This window comes from Micromys minutus (assembly GCF_963924665.1).
Source record: "Micromys minutus genome assembly, chromosome: 1".
Lineage (NCBI taxonomy): Eukaryota > Metazoa > Chordata > Mammalia > Rodentia > Muridae > Micromys > Micromys minutus.
The window spans coordinates 9949398-9964901 of record NC_137969.1 but is presented as its reverse complement, the minus strand read 5'-3'; positions in this window follow the sequence as shown (position 1 = coordinate 9964901).

Below are 15504 nucleotides of genomic sequence, written 5' to 3'. Positions count from 1 at the left end.
AAGGTATATCACTTCCAAAATAGCCAACAGCAATAGAAGATAAGATACCTGTGTAAACATACAAAAAAAAATAGAAATAACCCTGCCCAGGGAGAGGGCCAGAGAACAGAAACTATTGCTGAGATGGGGAAAATAAAGAATTTTCCTACAGAAGAGAAAACCAGCCCAGAGGGTAGGAGGGACCAAAGTCAAAGACAAAGAACAACCAGACATGGTTTGGGACAGAAAGAGTCCATGTCGCCTGAGAAGAGCTTTCTTATGGTAGAGGGGTATAGAAAACCCTAATGAGGACAATGACAATGGCAGAACTGAGACATGTCTAAGACACTCTATGAAGGAGTCCATTGCAAGCTCACAAAGCCAGCACCAAGGAGACTTTCCAGATGTTACCTCCCAACCTCCTACATTGCCACATATGTCTATAACAGAAACCAAAGGTGCCCAAAGCAACCCTTCCCCTTCCTATGTGAAACTCACCTGAACAATGTCTAGCTCACATTTCAGAATATGGTAATTCACAGATCAGCATTCTCATACAAAATGCTCACAAGCCACCACTTAGTGTATATTCTATAGTTCCTCACATAATAGTATGGGCTACAAAGAGTCAAGGGGATCTTACAAAATGGAGCAGTGACAAACATGAAGAGATATCCCAATTGTCAAAGAGTTTGCCATGCAAGTGTGAGGAGCAGAATTCAAATGCACAGAATGCATTCAACGGTCAAATGAGTATAGTGAAACAACTGTGACTCCAGCCTCAGAAAATGAAGATGGGATGTCTGGAACAGGCTAAAAGGTGCGATGTCATGTCACCTTAGCCATGTCAGGGAGCTCTAAAGCAAATGCACAATCAAGGCAATCAAGAATGATTCCCAACATTAAGCCTGTGTTTCCATGTGTATGCACATATGTGTGCATGTGTACACACACATACATATGTAAAAATGGGGAAGGGATAAATTACAAAATCAGGTATACATGGGGTATGACTTTAGGTATCCAGGTTAAAAGAGGCCTAGAGTAGAGAGGCCCATAGTTAGGGAAGCAGCTAGAGGCCAAGAAGCTGTTTGAGGCCGGGGTCTAATCTGAGGAATAAATCCTGAAACAAAAAAAAAAAAAAAGCCAAAACCTAGAGCCTTTAAGGTGCAGAATCAACTGCCCTTAGCAACTTTTAGAGTGTGGATAGGCTCAACTTACAGATCGAGACCACCGTCTGTAACCATGGCAATGAACACAGATGAAAAGTAGACTTGGGTGATAGCAAGTTGCCCCTCTAAACTTGGAAAGTTTGAGGACATTTCAATGGATATGTCCAGTAAGTAACTGGAAGGAAAGAATTAAGTTTACTAGATACGACTAGAATGAAATTACAGAGACATGTGTAGTAGGCAAGATTTCTTAAAGGACCTGTGACAAAGAACATTGAAGAACCAGATGGAAAAATATCCAGAGATACCATCAAAGTCACTGGTAAGGCAGGCAGGGTTGTCCAGCCATGGAAGGTGCTTCTTGGCCACATCATTAATTGACATTATCTCTCTCCTCCTTTCTGTAGTATTCATTGCCTGCTTCTTTACTAGAATACATTACACAACTGGGTCTCCAGATGCATCTCTAGAATGTGCCCCACAGCACTCAGTTAGGAACAATAAACATGAAGTATATGAAGAAACAAAGCATAACTGGTGATGGAAAAGCTTTCAAAATAGGGGAGCTGTTTTAAAGAATCAGAAAAGAAGAAAGATTGAAAATAGGTCATTAAATTTGAAAATTGGGTCACCGGTGAGCCTAGCCAGAGTCATTGCAATATGTTGGTAGAAAAGCTAAATCACTATGGCTTTGAAGAAAGTGGAGGTAGGGTGCTGGATCAAGGGACTGGAAGATTAATTTCAGGCACGATGGACAGAAACAACCTGAGATCAAACTGTAGATTTCCACAAATCAGCCAGAAAATGAAAGTTAAGCCAGAAGTGAAGGATATGAGTCAGAGGAAGAGTGTGGTGGTATGACAGTGCTTGGGAGATAAGCTCTGCTGCTCAAGAGCAAATGTTTAGGTATACGGAAGGGAAATGAAGCTGCCCTCAATGATGTAACACCAGTCCTCTCTTTGGAAGATGAGGGTGATGGAAACTCCTTCTGAGTGGCTCTAATGAGAATCCAAAGGGGGAGGGCTAACTAAAGAGGCTGAGCTGGAAAGCATGGCATCCCATGGGAACACATGCCACCAGCACCCTTGAACAAGGCCCAGAGCCCCCAGAGAGTACAGCAAGAAACCAGAGCTTGGCAGTGAAAGTTGCTCTGAGTTAGTTAGCCTAGCTTTGTTTGTTTCATGTTTTTTCTCTGCTGCTCAGAACAAGGAACCTGAGCCCCACCTACAAAGGTCTTGAGATGCTGTCATTCTTCTGCAAGGTTAATCGTGAGCTGTGATGTGTCTCTATTGCTGGTATGGCTCAGTGGTAGAGTATTTGCCTCACATGTAAGAAGACCAGCATTCTATTCCAAAGAGACAGAGAGAGAAAAACAGAGACAGTGTGTGTGAGAGAGACAGAGACAGAGAGAGAGGGAGGGAATGTGTTGTGTGTGTGTGTGTGTGTGTGTGTGTGTGTGTGTGTGTGTGTGTGTTCTGGTCTAACTAGTGCAGACAGGATGGTTATTTTGACAGCTCCTGCACCCTGTTCATGTTGCTGCTTCAGTGACTCCCCATGGTACAGTATCTCCACCATCTTTCATAATTCGGTTCCCTGAGCACACACGGAGCATCCACATGGCACATGCCATCTCCTCTCTCCAGTGGTTTCTGGCCCTGGGATTCACAATTTTGACCTATAAATAAGAAAATTTTACAGCAACCCTAAACCCGTTCCCTGTCTATTTAAATTACTTCCCCGTGAAGAGAAGTCCCGCCAGCTCAATGCCTTGGAGATGGCACAGGAGAGAGAAATTTGCTTTTGTTAGCAGACTCCATAATTACATGGCGATATGTCCACCTGGGTAATAACTAATGGGATTTTTTAAAACTTTTTTATATAAATATTTCAGTCTCTCTGCTTTGCTAGATTGACTTTTTCCTCAGTGTTAATTGCTTCCATGGTCTTCACCTGTGACAACATTTCTAACCAGTGTTTCTGCACATTTTTATTTCTTTCTCAGGAGCCAGCTCCGGGATGGCTTCATTTAAAAATGTTAATACTATGAATAAATATTAACTTACTTTGCTGGGGGGGGGCAACTCTCTAGGGGGTGACTGGCCAACCCTGCAGCCATTTACTTCATGCAAGGGTCACCAGGTGGCCTATATGTTTCATAAATTAGAAAAATCTATGTTTCCTTTAACATTATCCTTTAGCATTATCTGATGAGCTGTCCTGGGAACCCCCAACTCACATGCCCCTGTATAGAGGCTTTCCTTTGGCAAATGGGGTCTCTTACTCCAAGGAACCCTTGGCAGGCTTTTCCATACCAATGTGCCCATTCACCGATCGGGGTATACTTGAGACACTAAACACACCACAGTAACTCCCTTCTGAACCCTGCCCTATTTGTCTGCTTCTTTGTTTCAGTAGTTTTAAGTCAGGATGTCACTCTGCTGCCCTGGCTAGCCCGCAAATCATGGCAATCCTTCTGCCTCATCCTTCGAAGTGTTGGGATTACAGATTTACATCAGCCACCAACCCAACCATTTTCTGGCCTGGTTTGTTTTGTTTGGTTTTCATTCCCTATCCTTGAAGTAAGAGCTCGGAACTCCTGATCTATCTCTCGCCCCTGTCAATCACAGACCATAGGCAATGGTCTGAGATACAAAGGTGCAGTCAGCATTATAACTTTTGCATCCTTGTTGATGATACTGAGACCTATGATCTGTCTTTCTACAGATGTAAGGATTCTCATATCACTGTCCTCTTCTCTTTCACCATTCCACTGACTGCATGTCACACAAGTGGCTACGTGTCTTAGTCAGGGTTTCTATTCTGGCACAAACAGCAGGAAGCAAGCTGGGGAGGAGAGGGTTTATCCGGCTTACACTTCCACATTGCTGTTCATCACCAAAGGAAGTCAGGATTGGAACCCAAGCAGGTCAGGAAGCAGGAGCTGATGCAGAGGCCATGGAGGGATGTTACTTACTGGCTTGCTTCCCCTGGCTTGCTCAGCCTGCTTTCTTATAGAACCCAGGTCTACCAGCCCAGGGATGGCACCACCCACAATGGGCTGGGCCCTCCCCCCTTGATCACTAGTTGAGAAAATGCCTTACAGCTGGAACTCATGGAGGCATTTCCTCAACTGAGGCTCCTTTCTTTGTGGTAACTCCATCTTGTGTCAAGTTGACACAAAACCAGCCAGTGCACCACTGGACCACCTCCTGCCCCTCCACACCTCCTCTGCTTTGTCAACTGAGCCCTCACTCTTACTGTTCCTGAGCACACACTCTGGCCCACGTTTTCACTGTAGAAGCTCAAGAAGCTTGAAGTGTCCTCTGCCTGGCAGGGGCCCGGGCCAGATGGTACACTCCTGCTTCTCATAAAACCTTGACTCACAAATGGCTCCAAGCTCACTGGCCTCTAAAATAGCTGCTTTTCCCCCATCCTCCAGAGCCGTGGACCGCAGGAAAACTTGTTGGTGGTTCTCTCGCCATCACTGTCAACACCTTGTGACCTCTGAATGGCACACCAATCTTCACTTGTGTCTCCCGTGATCCCTGGAAGGCTACTGATGAGAATGACCTCCTCTCCCTGAAGGAAAGAAGGAACTCAGGCCGAGAGACACTAACAATAGGCGACAAGAGGAGTTCTGCTGTGAACCCGCCACCTCTCAGATGGGACTTTTCTCAGCTTGGTGGTGATGGGCCCCCTCAGGAAAGCTGGAACTGTTAATTGCCAGGTTGGCTTCATGGGGTTTGGCTGACGGAGTGGCTTCTCGATCCAATGTAGCTTTTCTTCCTGAGCTCATGGGGCTTGCCACACATGGCCCTCGGTGTTAAAGCGCTCTTGGGTGACGAGAGCAGAGGGACTTCATAATGGAACCGAGTTTCTCACCTCTCCATCACTGGCTCAGATGCAAGAGCCGAGACCTTCTGGCAGATTTGATACAAGTGCCTAAAGTCTATCGGCTGCACAAATGCCATTTGTGTGACCAACAGCCACCGCAACATTTCATGGCAGGACTTGGAAGCGCACACTTTCTCAGATCACGACAGGAGGCTAAGGGACAGAATCAGTGGCCTTCTGCACCTGTCCTGTGACCTCTAGGGGAAATGGCTCTGCCAACACCAAGTACTGCAGAAGTGCAGATTTCCTTTGGCCCCATTGAGATGACATCCACAATTCAACTAGTTTTGTTCTTCCTGGCTCTCAGTTTTCATCCACTCCTGACAGAACAATGCAAACATATTACCAGTTACCAGTTAAAATCTTGATGATAACACCTAGCTCACCTGCCTCCTGCACAGATGGATACTGACCGTGAACGCTGCCTGTACCTTTTAGCTCACAAATATTCACACACTAGGGAATTTTCCCCAACACCAGAGCTCCCTCCACAGCTTGGGACCTTTTCTTGCCACACGCTTGAGTTATTTCTGGAAAATAACTTATTTCCCAGAAAAATGGCAGGTGACACAGAAATGTCCCTTCTTGTTCACTCCCTGTCCATCACAAGATTGACTCTTCTGGGTTAACCCTTTTCTCTCTTTCTTCACTTCATGGGGTTTCTCTTGCCTCTTTCTGGAAGCTTCTCATATAGTTCCATTCCCCCAGAACTCAGTTCTTAGAGTTTGAAAGTAGAACTGTTCTTTCCAAGGGTGACTTAGTCAGTCAGGGAAGGTTCTAGAATTCATGCCCATATCACCCGGGGCCCAGCAGAAAGACGCATGATGGGAAACTGGCATCATAAATGGGCACCCTGCTCTCCATTTTTTCCCTTTGCCCTTCTTTGCCTGGAGGCCCTTCCTACCTGCTGTGACCACCTGGATCCTGATTTTCCCCAAGGAGGCCCTCCCCTGCCTTCTCACAGGACAAGAACTTGCAGTGAGCACATGGAACAAAAGCACATATGACCCAGAAAGATTTCCATTGCCCCCTCTACCGGAAGGCTCCAGGGGGTGGGGGTAAGGACAATTCTTTCTTATCACCTTCTCTCCTCTGAATCCCAGAACTGCATGAAAACCCAGCACACCATGGGCACTCTGTAGACAGGCGTGGTATGGGCCAAGTGTCTCATTAATGATCACCACAACACAACACAGATGCTCTTTCAACTCTCCATTGGACTAACAGAGAGGTGAGGGCTCCCGGAGGATCCAACCTTGCCTCAGACTGCAGTAAGAGCAAAACCTGAGCCTGAAACCTCGAGACCCCCAAACTCTGCTCTTTCCTGTGTTAAACTCTGTTCCTGGACCTCAGCCAATACTGGATGATTTATTAAAAAACAAAACAAACCTTGTCCTCGGCTCTTTGTGTCAGCAGGTGGGGTACCAAACTGGGTTGTATCCATCCAGCCCCAACCTGAGATTCTCGTCAACCATTCCCCTCTGTGAAAACAACCCCTCTGAAGACCTCATGTCCAGGTCCAATGTGGTTCTGAGACACCGCGGAGTAGGTGAGGCACTTGTCTTGGATTCCAAATGTAAAGTCACCAGAATTTCAATTTAAAAAAAAAAAGAGTGATTCAGTGCAGTGTTTAAACACTGACATGCAGGGCTGGGAGACACCTTGCCCCGTGAGGTGCTTGCTATGTGATCGTAAAGACCAGGGTTTGAATCTCCAGCACCCATATCAAGAGCTGGTGCAGGAGCACCTGTCAGTGATCCTAGCAGTGGGGATGCAGAGACCGGAGAAATCCTGAAGCTCTCTTGACAGCCGGCAGAGCCAAGTTGGTGAGCTCCAGGTATAGTAACAGAGCCTGTCTCAAAAACTAAGAGTAGAGAAGCTGAGGAAGACATACTGTGATGACTTCTCACCTCCACCTGCATGCACATACACACATGTGCATGCACACACCTGCACATATATGTACACATGCATACCATATACATACACACCAAAAAAAAAAAAAAACCCTGACATCAGTGGCTATAGACTCAGTGATATATTAAAGATATCATTAAGCAGTCAGAGAGAAGGAGCTAGAGACATGGCTCAGTGGTTAAAAGCACTTGGTATTATTGCAGAGGACCCAGCTTCATTTTCCAGCACCGACCAATTTGACAGCTCACAACCATCTGTAACTCCAGTCCCAGGGTACCAGTCCCAAGATATCACATGCCCTCTTCTGACCTCTGTGGGCGCCAGAAATGCACATGGTACACAAACATACATGCAGGTAAAATACTCATATACATAAAATAAATCTTTTCTTTAAGTGGGGAAGATGGAGAGGGGAAGAGAAAGGCAGAAGTTTGATAAGAAGCAAAAATGTCTACATTTTGCAGAAAGGCAGAGTGTGCAAACTGATCTTTGCACCGCCGTGGGTTCCAAGGCGGTTGCACAAGGCTGTGCTCTGAGTTTGGTAGCTCTCAGAGGTAAGCTGAGGTAGCAGACAGCTTGACATCTATCAGACACCTCAGCCCAGGCCCACGGCAGGTCAGGAACATCTGTCTGGCCAGCTCCACGAAGATCCCAGAGGAGCCTCCACAGGCACGTGAGCATTTCAGCTTTTGAGTGTCCTCATTAGAAGTATAAGCCTGAAAGCCACAAATGATAGACAACTGCTCCCTGAAATAGTTTCAAGGGCATCTGGACCACCCCATGTTCTAGAAAAAATGCTACCACTGGGGGCCCAGGGACCACAGCTCTAGGGAGAAAAATAGGATTTAAAGTAAGTCCCCAGGGGCTATTTTAGCAATGATAGGCGATCCTATGAAAAGGGACCAAGATCTGTATCCTTGAAGGATGGGTATGAACCAGCTCCAAGCTGAGGCGACAGGAGTGTCCTGGGGTTGACACGAACTAGTGTCCAAGCTTCCAAAGTGAAATAGTGACGAAGAGCAGTCATGGAGTCTGGAGCTGATTTTATAAGAAAGAGGAAGTCTCGGGCAGGTTACAGCTCAGAGGGGCCTGTCCGGGGGTCCTGGTAATGAATGCTCAGTCTGCAGAAGGCTCGGTTGGAGGGGAGCACCCAGGTAGAGAATAGGACAGTGGGAGGCATCACAGCGGTCCATCGTACCAGGAGGCACCGGATGGGGTGGGGGAGGAGTGACTGGCTCCAGACACAGTCTGCATGGCTTCCAGAGAGGTTCAATGTGGAGAGACAGACAGACAGAGACAGAGAGAGAGACGGGGGGGGGGGGGGGGGGCGGGCTGATCTTCGGGTCTTGCAACAGCGTGAGTTGGAGAGGTCATAAAAGACTTAAAGCACAGGAGATGTGAGATTCAGGTTGGAGTGAGGCGTTGTCACCACAGTCTCTGACCGATACACAGCTACTGCAATGCTCTGCCCCCCAGCTGACAACAATCACCCCAAACTGCAGTCTCCACCAGCTCCCTCCCCCATTTGTGTCTTACTCACAGCGATGAGGTTTATTCCCAATAATACTGCTGAGATTATTTATTCACCACCCTTGTGTTTCAGGATTACCATAGCCGTGAAATTTATATTCAACAGCATTATTACAATTTTCAGCTACTAATGAAATTATTGTTTCTGTTTGTGATGTGTTTGGGAGCTATAATGATAAACGTTTCCTTTCAAAAATACCACTGCAATGTTTATGTCCTCAAAACCTGCCATAAATGACAAATTGCCAAGGGCCCCTAAGCAGTTAAACTCTCTTCTTGGGAAGGCTGAGCTTCTCGCTTTTACCATGGTGGGAATTAGATCCTGGAGTAGATAGGACTCGCAATACCAAAGGTTGACATTTATAATGTAGGACTGTGTGGTCTCCAGATAATTTTGATACTATAACTCATCAATTTAAAAAAATTCAGTTTGATACATACTCATAAAACATGCTGCTGTTCAATTTATAATATAACATAAAGTAATTTATCTGTGATTATTTTCCACTGAGCTAATTAATATACAAGGCATATGATGAGCCATACGAAAAGAACTTGAGGAGACAGTAAATAGAGTCACACAGACCTGCTGCCTCTGTCCCTCTCCCCACTGCGGGGAACTTGCCTGGGGAAATCTCCTTGTGATGTGGAGAGCCCTGGCCTAGAACATTGTCTTCCCACATTCTCCATCCTTCACATCCCCTAAGAGAGGAACTGATATAATATTGGATTCCCAAACCCCAGGGCTAAACACAGAACCCTGAAAGAAGGCTTGGTGGGGAGACGGGAGCACCGTTTTCATCTGTTTTAAATTTGAGGGTTTTGAGTGAGCAATTCTGCTGAGCACTGGGCTTTGTAGTTAATAAGATCAGGTCTGAAAATCCACAGCTCTCCAGAGCAGTGAGGGCTCCTGATGCATTCTGGGAAGAAGTTGCCTGCTTGCTCCCTTCCATACTTTGCTATACCTCCTTGCTACACTTTGCCCAGGCTTTTCTTTCAGGTCCAAGGCAGTCCTAGTGTCTCCTTACAAAGTATAACGGGTACTGGGCATACTCTTATACCCAGAGGCAATACAGCTACCACCTGGATTCCAATAGAAACAGCTTTCACCTTAAAACAACTTTTTTTCAGAGAATTTTTTTTTTAATTCATGCCACCTCTAACTAGCATACATGGAAACCCTGAAGTGGCGTGGATTGACTTTTTCATAACTATTCTCATCTCTGGACATCAAAGGTTCAAGACTCTTTTGACAGCTATTAAGATGACCAGTAGACGGTTACACACAGCAAGACCTAAAGCCCTAGCTTTGCTTGCTGCTACTTCCTGTGGACACCTCTGCAAGTCCCTTACCTCGGAATGTTGCCAAAAGAGCAGCTACCGAAGTCTGTCACTCCGAACTCCCTCCTCTTGGTCCTCTCTATCTCAGATGATATACCTGGTCCTTTGGTTCATGGAGATCCTTCAGCCTATGAAGCCTAAGAGAGGTCTCCCTCCTTCCTCACAGTTCCTGTAACAAGGTCATCTATGTCATTTGCTTGCAATTGGATCCTGAGAGGTCTGTACCATATTATTTCAAGCTAATGGTGAGAACATTTGAAGATGCCCCTCCATCTCTGAGGTTGACCAGAAGTATCTACAGAACACAAACCCTTGTACATTTTCCTGGACACAGTGTGTATCAGGTGACATTTTTTTTTTTAATTTGAACTCTCTTTCAAGCTCTTCGTCAATTTCTTCCTTTAGCTCCTGTCAAGGGAAATAGCAATCCTAGCCTAGGAGTGAGGTTAGACCAAGAAAGGAGGAAAATGCCTCATATATTAAACCAAGCCATAACCTGTGGCCCTGGACACATTTACGTACACCCCACCCCCGGACATACTTATTCGGTAAGGCTCACATTTTTGTGTTTTTATTTGGTTGACAACATTTAAAAGCCAGCAGACCCACAAAACAAACAAACACATAGGTCAAACTGCAATATCCAGTGACAGAGCCAAACCTACAGGGCAAGGATGAACTAAGAAAGGTTGCCTCCTCTCCAGACATCGAGGTTCTTTCTGGTTTACAAGGCCCTTGTATTGCCAAGAAATCTAGAGCAGCATGAAGCTAAGATCTGAGACCCTGTCAACTTTAAATTCCTTTGAGCAGATGTCACTTATTGGCCAGAGACACTGTGGGATAGTGGCTACTGTAGCAAAGAACAAACACCACCCAGTCAGACTCCTATAGTCCTGGGAGGAACGGTTCCACCTACAGTGTTTGCTTAGCACAGGTTTCCTTACCCACTTCCCCTATCCTGACACCCCTCTCCTGCTTTGATTTATTCACGCTATAATTACCTAATTGCTTCTGTGCCCTTCCACTTCCTGCCCTGTTCCGTGGGATCCTGTTGGTAGGACATCTGAACCAGACCTTACCTCATTCTCAGAGTCTAGGCTCTTTGCAGCCTTGCTCCTGAAGCAACTCAATGAGAAGTAGGGGCAGGACCACAGGCGGGGGCTGTGGGCCGGGCCAAGGGCAGTAAAATTCATTCCTAAAGCTGGCTAAACCTGGCAGAGCAGGGACGCTCAGTCTCAGGCCCTGGAGGCATAGGAGGGAGGAGGAAGGTGCAGCTTGCTGGGGCAGGCCAAGGCCAGCCTCACATCCGCCATCCCCTCTGACCAGGCCATTTGCCAAGAGAGGAACCGGAAATACAGAGGAAGTGGTAGAAGGGGGTGGATAGGAAGAACTGCAGCAAAGGGGAAGCTTGGGAGGGAAATGGGAGGAGAGGAGAACCCCTGAGATCCAGCAGGCTCTTCAGAGAATGAGTTCCTACCCAGAAGCACACAGCACCACCTGATTTAAGCAACGCACGCACACACACACACACACACACACACACACACACACAAACGTGAAGTGTGGTTTGTCCTTAAAATTCAACAGCACAAGAATGAAAAGAAAGGGCTCCAACGAGTTGTGACATTTAAGTGGTCATGCATTTTTCAACATACCGGCTTTGCAGAGATGTTTATATTCATCTCCCCAGCAGTCCTGTTTCACTTAAGTAGGGTGAAAAATGCCTTCAGAAAGTTTAATTAAATAAAACAGGAACATGGAAAGCAAAGTTAAGTGCGAACGACTTTAAAAATATTCTTCTTAAAGGGGGGAACTATAAATTCCATAAATAATAAGAAAGGAAAATAAAAAGCTGGGGAGTAAACTAAATAAATATCCTTATTATCTCTACTTGTCGTTTCAAATCCAAGTGTTTTTTTTTTTTTTTAAATCTCGTATTATATTTCTAAAAACCCAGAAAGAAAAATGTCAGGAGTTGACAACAGGTAGAGAGGTTCGTGGCCGCTGAGTTAATCTAAAACCTTTAGCAAGAAAGAAAAAAAAATTAAGAAGCAGTTTTAAAAAAGAAAATAAAAACCTGTAGGGCTGCAAGGATAGATTTAATTCATCATCTGCAAGCATGCACAGCGAAGTCCAAAGGTCTGATAGCGGCCCCAGCTAGACCCCGGCCCATCCATCTCCGCCCTCTGTTCGTACAAGCCAGCTTTAATCCGCACCATAATGACAGCAACAATAATGACCTTAACTTGGGCAATCCATTTGTTGACAGCAGGTGATAGTTCGGCCATCCTGATAGTCATCTGTTTTTTTGGCAAACGGGAGAGAAGGCTATTTGCCACGTACATTTATTTTTATGGGGATGACATGTTTTACAAAGCTGGATGCGGGACAGTACAGGTGTGGAATTAATTGTCCAAGTTGCAAAATATGTTCTCGCTGGTATGTTAAATCTATGGCACACTGTGGCCCGCCACGAGGAAACGCTTGCCTCCGCTAAGTAACCACAAGCCTGGCTTCCCAGTTGTGGCTCTGCCTTTGTGCCGAGTGGCTAGCTCGGGGCTTCCTCTTGCTGCTGGTTTATGATCTGAGCTCTTTAGTTTTCCCAAGTCAACTCTTAGGGCCACAAAGACAAGCCGCCTGACTTTTAAATAATATATTCCCCCTTTTAAACCTCTGCTTTCTACCATCTCCTAGGAGCGCCGTTTCCTGTCACGATGATTACAATAATTTGTACGTAGTTCCTGGGACCGCATTCCTAATTTAGTCCTAAATTGGTTGGCCTCGTGAAGTTATTAATATGCTTTTCTAACCTGCACAAAATAGCTATTTTTTTCCCTGGCTGGGGCAAACAATCTTCATTGTTTCATATACTCTTTACCTCCGCTCCTTTTGTCCTAATATCACTATTTTAGTTCCCAAAAAAAGGAAACTTTAAAAACAGAAACACTAGAACTGAACGGGGAAGATTTGGTCAGACACCAAATGAGAACCCCTGACCAACCAACCAACCAGGTCAGAGTCTAGACTGGCCTAGAACTTTCTAGGTAGCCCAGGCTATTCCAGAATTACAGATGTGGAGCCACCCTGCCCACCCTGTGGAAGTACTTTTTGAAGGGATTATCACAGCCCAGACTTCTGTTTTAGAAACATTGATTTTAGGAAGTTCAAATGAATAGTCTATAGAATTTGTCTAAGCTAAAAAATATGCAAATGCAAACACATAAACTAAAGTTAGAGCAAAGAGGGAAAAAAATGAGATTGGGGAATTTTCACCTGCAGGGAAACACCTATTCAACTGGAAGATGAAACTAATTCAATAAAACAAAACAGCTGGGCATTATACACACCTATAATCTCGAGGCTCAGAACTCTGATCATGAGGCTGTAAGTTCAAGACCACCCTGAGCTACACAGAGAGACATTGTCTAGATGAATATATAACAGAGAACAATACCAAGTTGCTATGGTTAGAAACCAATTATCCTTTAGACACATACACATAAAATCGTAATCTCTATCATAAAAGATTAAGAGGAGAGGAATGAAGACTTTGCCTTAAGGAATGGGTACATCCATTCATAACGGAAATACAGCGATGGTAAATGGGACCTCTGATGAGTGAACTAGCTTGGTTAGATCTTTTGCCACATGATGCCCCAACACCGCTATGGGACTCTACAAGAAGTTTGTCGCAGACCCAGGTATCTTGACTGTGAGCCAGAACCATGGGCTAGCTTCATGCCTTTCCAGGAAACAGTGGCTTGAACGTGCATGTGATGACAACTAAATCTCTTGTCTGCCTGGGAGAACGGAGAACAAAGGGTGGCTCTTTGGATAACCTCACCCCAGACCTGGTAATGCAGGTAATGCTCCAGCTGCAAGGCCTGAAGTCAGCTCAGGGAATCCTCCACTGACACCTCCCAGTGTTAGGCCAATGGAAGGTCCGGTCTACCACACACACTCATCCTGTCTGTCACTACATCAGCCAGAATCCAGACTCCATGGTCAGTGTCGCCCACAGGTGTGACCATTGAATAAGATCTCAAGACGGATCGTCTTGCTCTATTGAAGGCCCATAATCCCTGACTGCTTTTCCATCTAAGCATTTTCTAAATCATGTGTCTGTGAGGCTATGTGGAGACAAAAATCAATACACTGACAATTCCTCTTTGTCTCTTCTGACGACAAACCAGGCTGTCAGTGCCGGATCCTGCGGTTCCACACAGCTCGCCTTTCGAAGTAGCAGGGATGGGGTTTGCTATAATTATACAGTAGTAATGAGTTCATGTGCAGAGGATGAGATGTGGTGTTTGCCCAGCTTTGGGTTTAAAGCATTTCGGTGTTCCAGAGCACAGGATCCTTAGCACAGTGGAGGTTCTCGGGTCATTCCCAACAGCACTTTGCTCTGGACCCTGGCATGAATCAAAGCCAGAACGAGAAAGCAGACAGCACACTTCCTCCACATCTTCACTAACAGTTGTTGCTTCTGATTCTCAGGTTTATTGTTTTTATGTAGTTTTTATACAATTAGCTCATATATATATATATATATATATATATATATATATATATATATATATATATAATAGCTTACAGTATACTGTTTTTACATATCACACAGAGGTGTGGTATCAAAGTATGATTTTGATTTTTTTCCTTGAGCATCCTCTCATACGTGCCGCAAACTTCTGCTCCTCTTCTAGTGATACATGTTTTTTTAAGGTAGCATACAGAGTAGTGTGTCCTGTCATGGCACCTTCATGCCAATGTCCTTACACTTTATTCTCCTTCGCTTCCTCCCCATCTTCCCTCATCGGTGTCTTCTCCCCTTCCAGAAGATTCCCCTTCTATCCCCAGGAAGCCCCCACCCTGCCTTTTACTTTTTTTCTCACAGAAGTTCCACTACTGTTTCTGTTTCACCTCCCGAAGGATCTCTCCCTTCAGAGCTGGAGAGGTGGCTCGGTGGTTAAGAGTGCCTCCTTCTCTTACAGAGGACCCACACAGAGCAGCTTACTGTGACCTGCAACTCCGGCTCCAGAGGGATCTGACTCCTTTGGCCTCTGTGAGACAGTACTCATGAGCTCATTCCAACATACAAGTACATGTAATTAAAAGTAATAAAATAGATCCTCTCATTATCCCACTTCCTGATTCATGTTGTACAAATTCTCACACACAAACACATGAACACACACTCACACACACACACACAAGAACACACACACTCACACACAAACACATGAACACACACACATTCACACACACACACTCACACAAGAACACACACTCACATACAAACACATGAATACACACACACACACACACACATGCACACACAATTTAAGCTCCACATAGCAAACATGTGGTATTTGTTTTGTTTTGTTTTTTTCAGAGTCTGCTTTAACCCATTTGGATTTACACTATCGAGTGTAGAAACTCTTCACATATTTTAAGCCACCAAGAAAAGGAAAGAGACGCAGACTCTGTTTGAAAATAACACAGAAGATGCCGGGGAAAGGTCTGGCTCTCACGGCAGAGAAAGTGGGAAACTGAATCTTCTAGAGGATTGTCTCACATCCTTGCCTTTTCTTGCAAATTTGTCTGCAAACATTGTTCATACATCTACACACACACACACACACACACACACACACACACACACACACACACC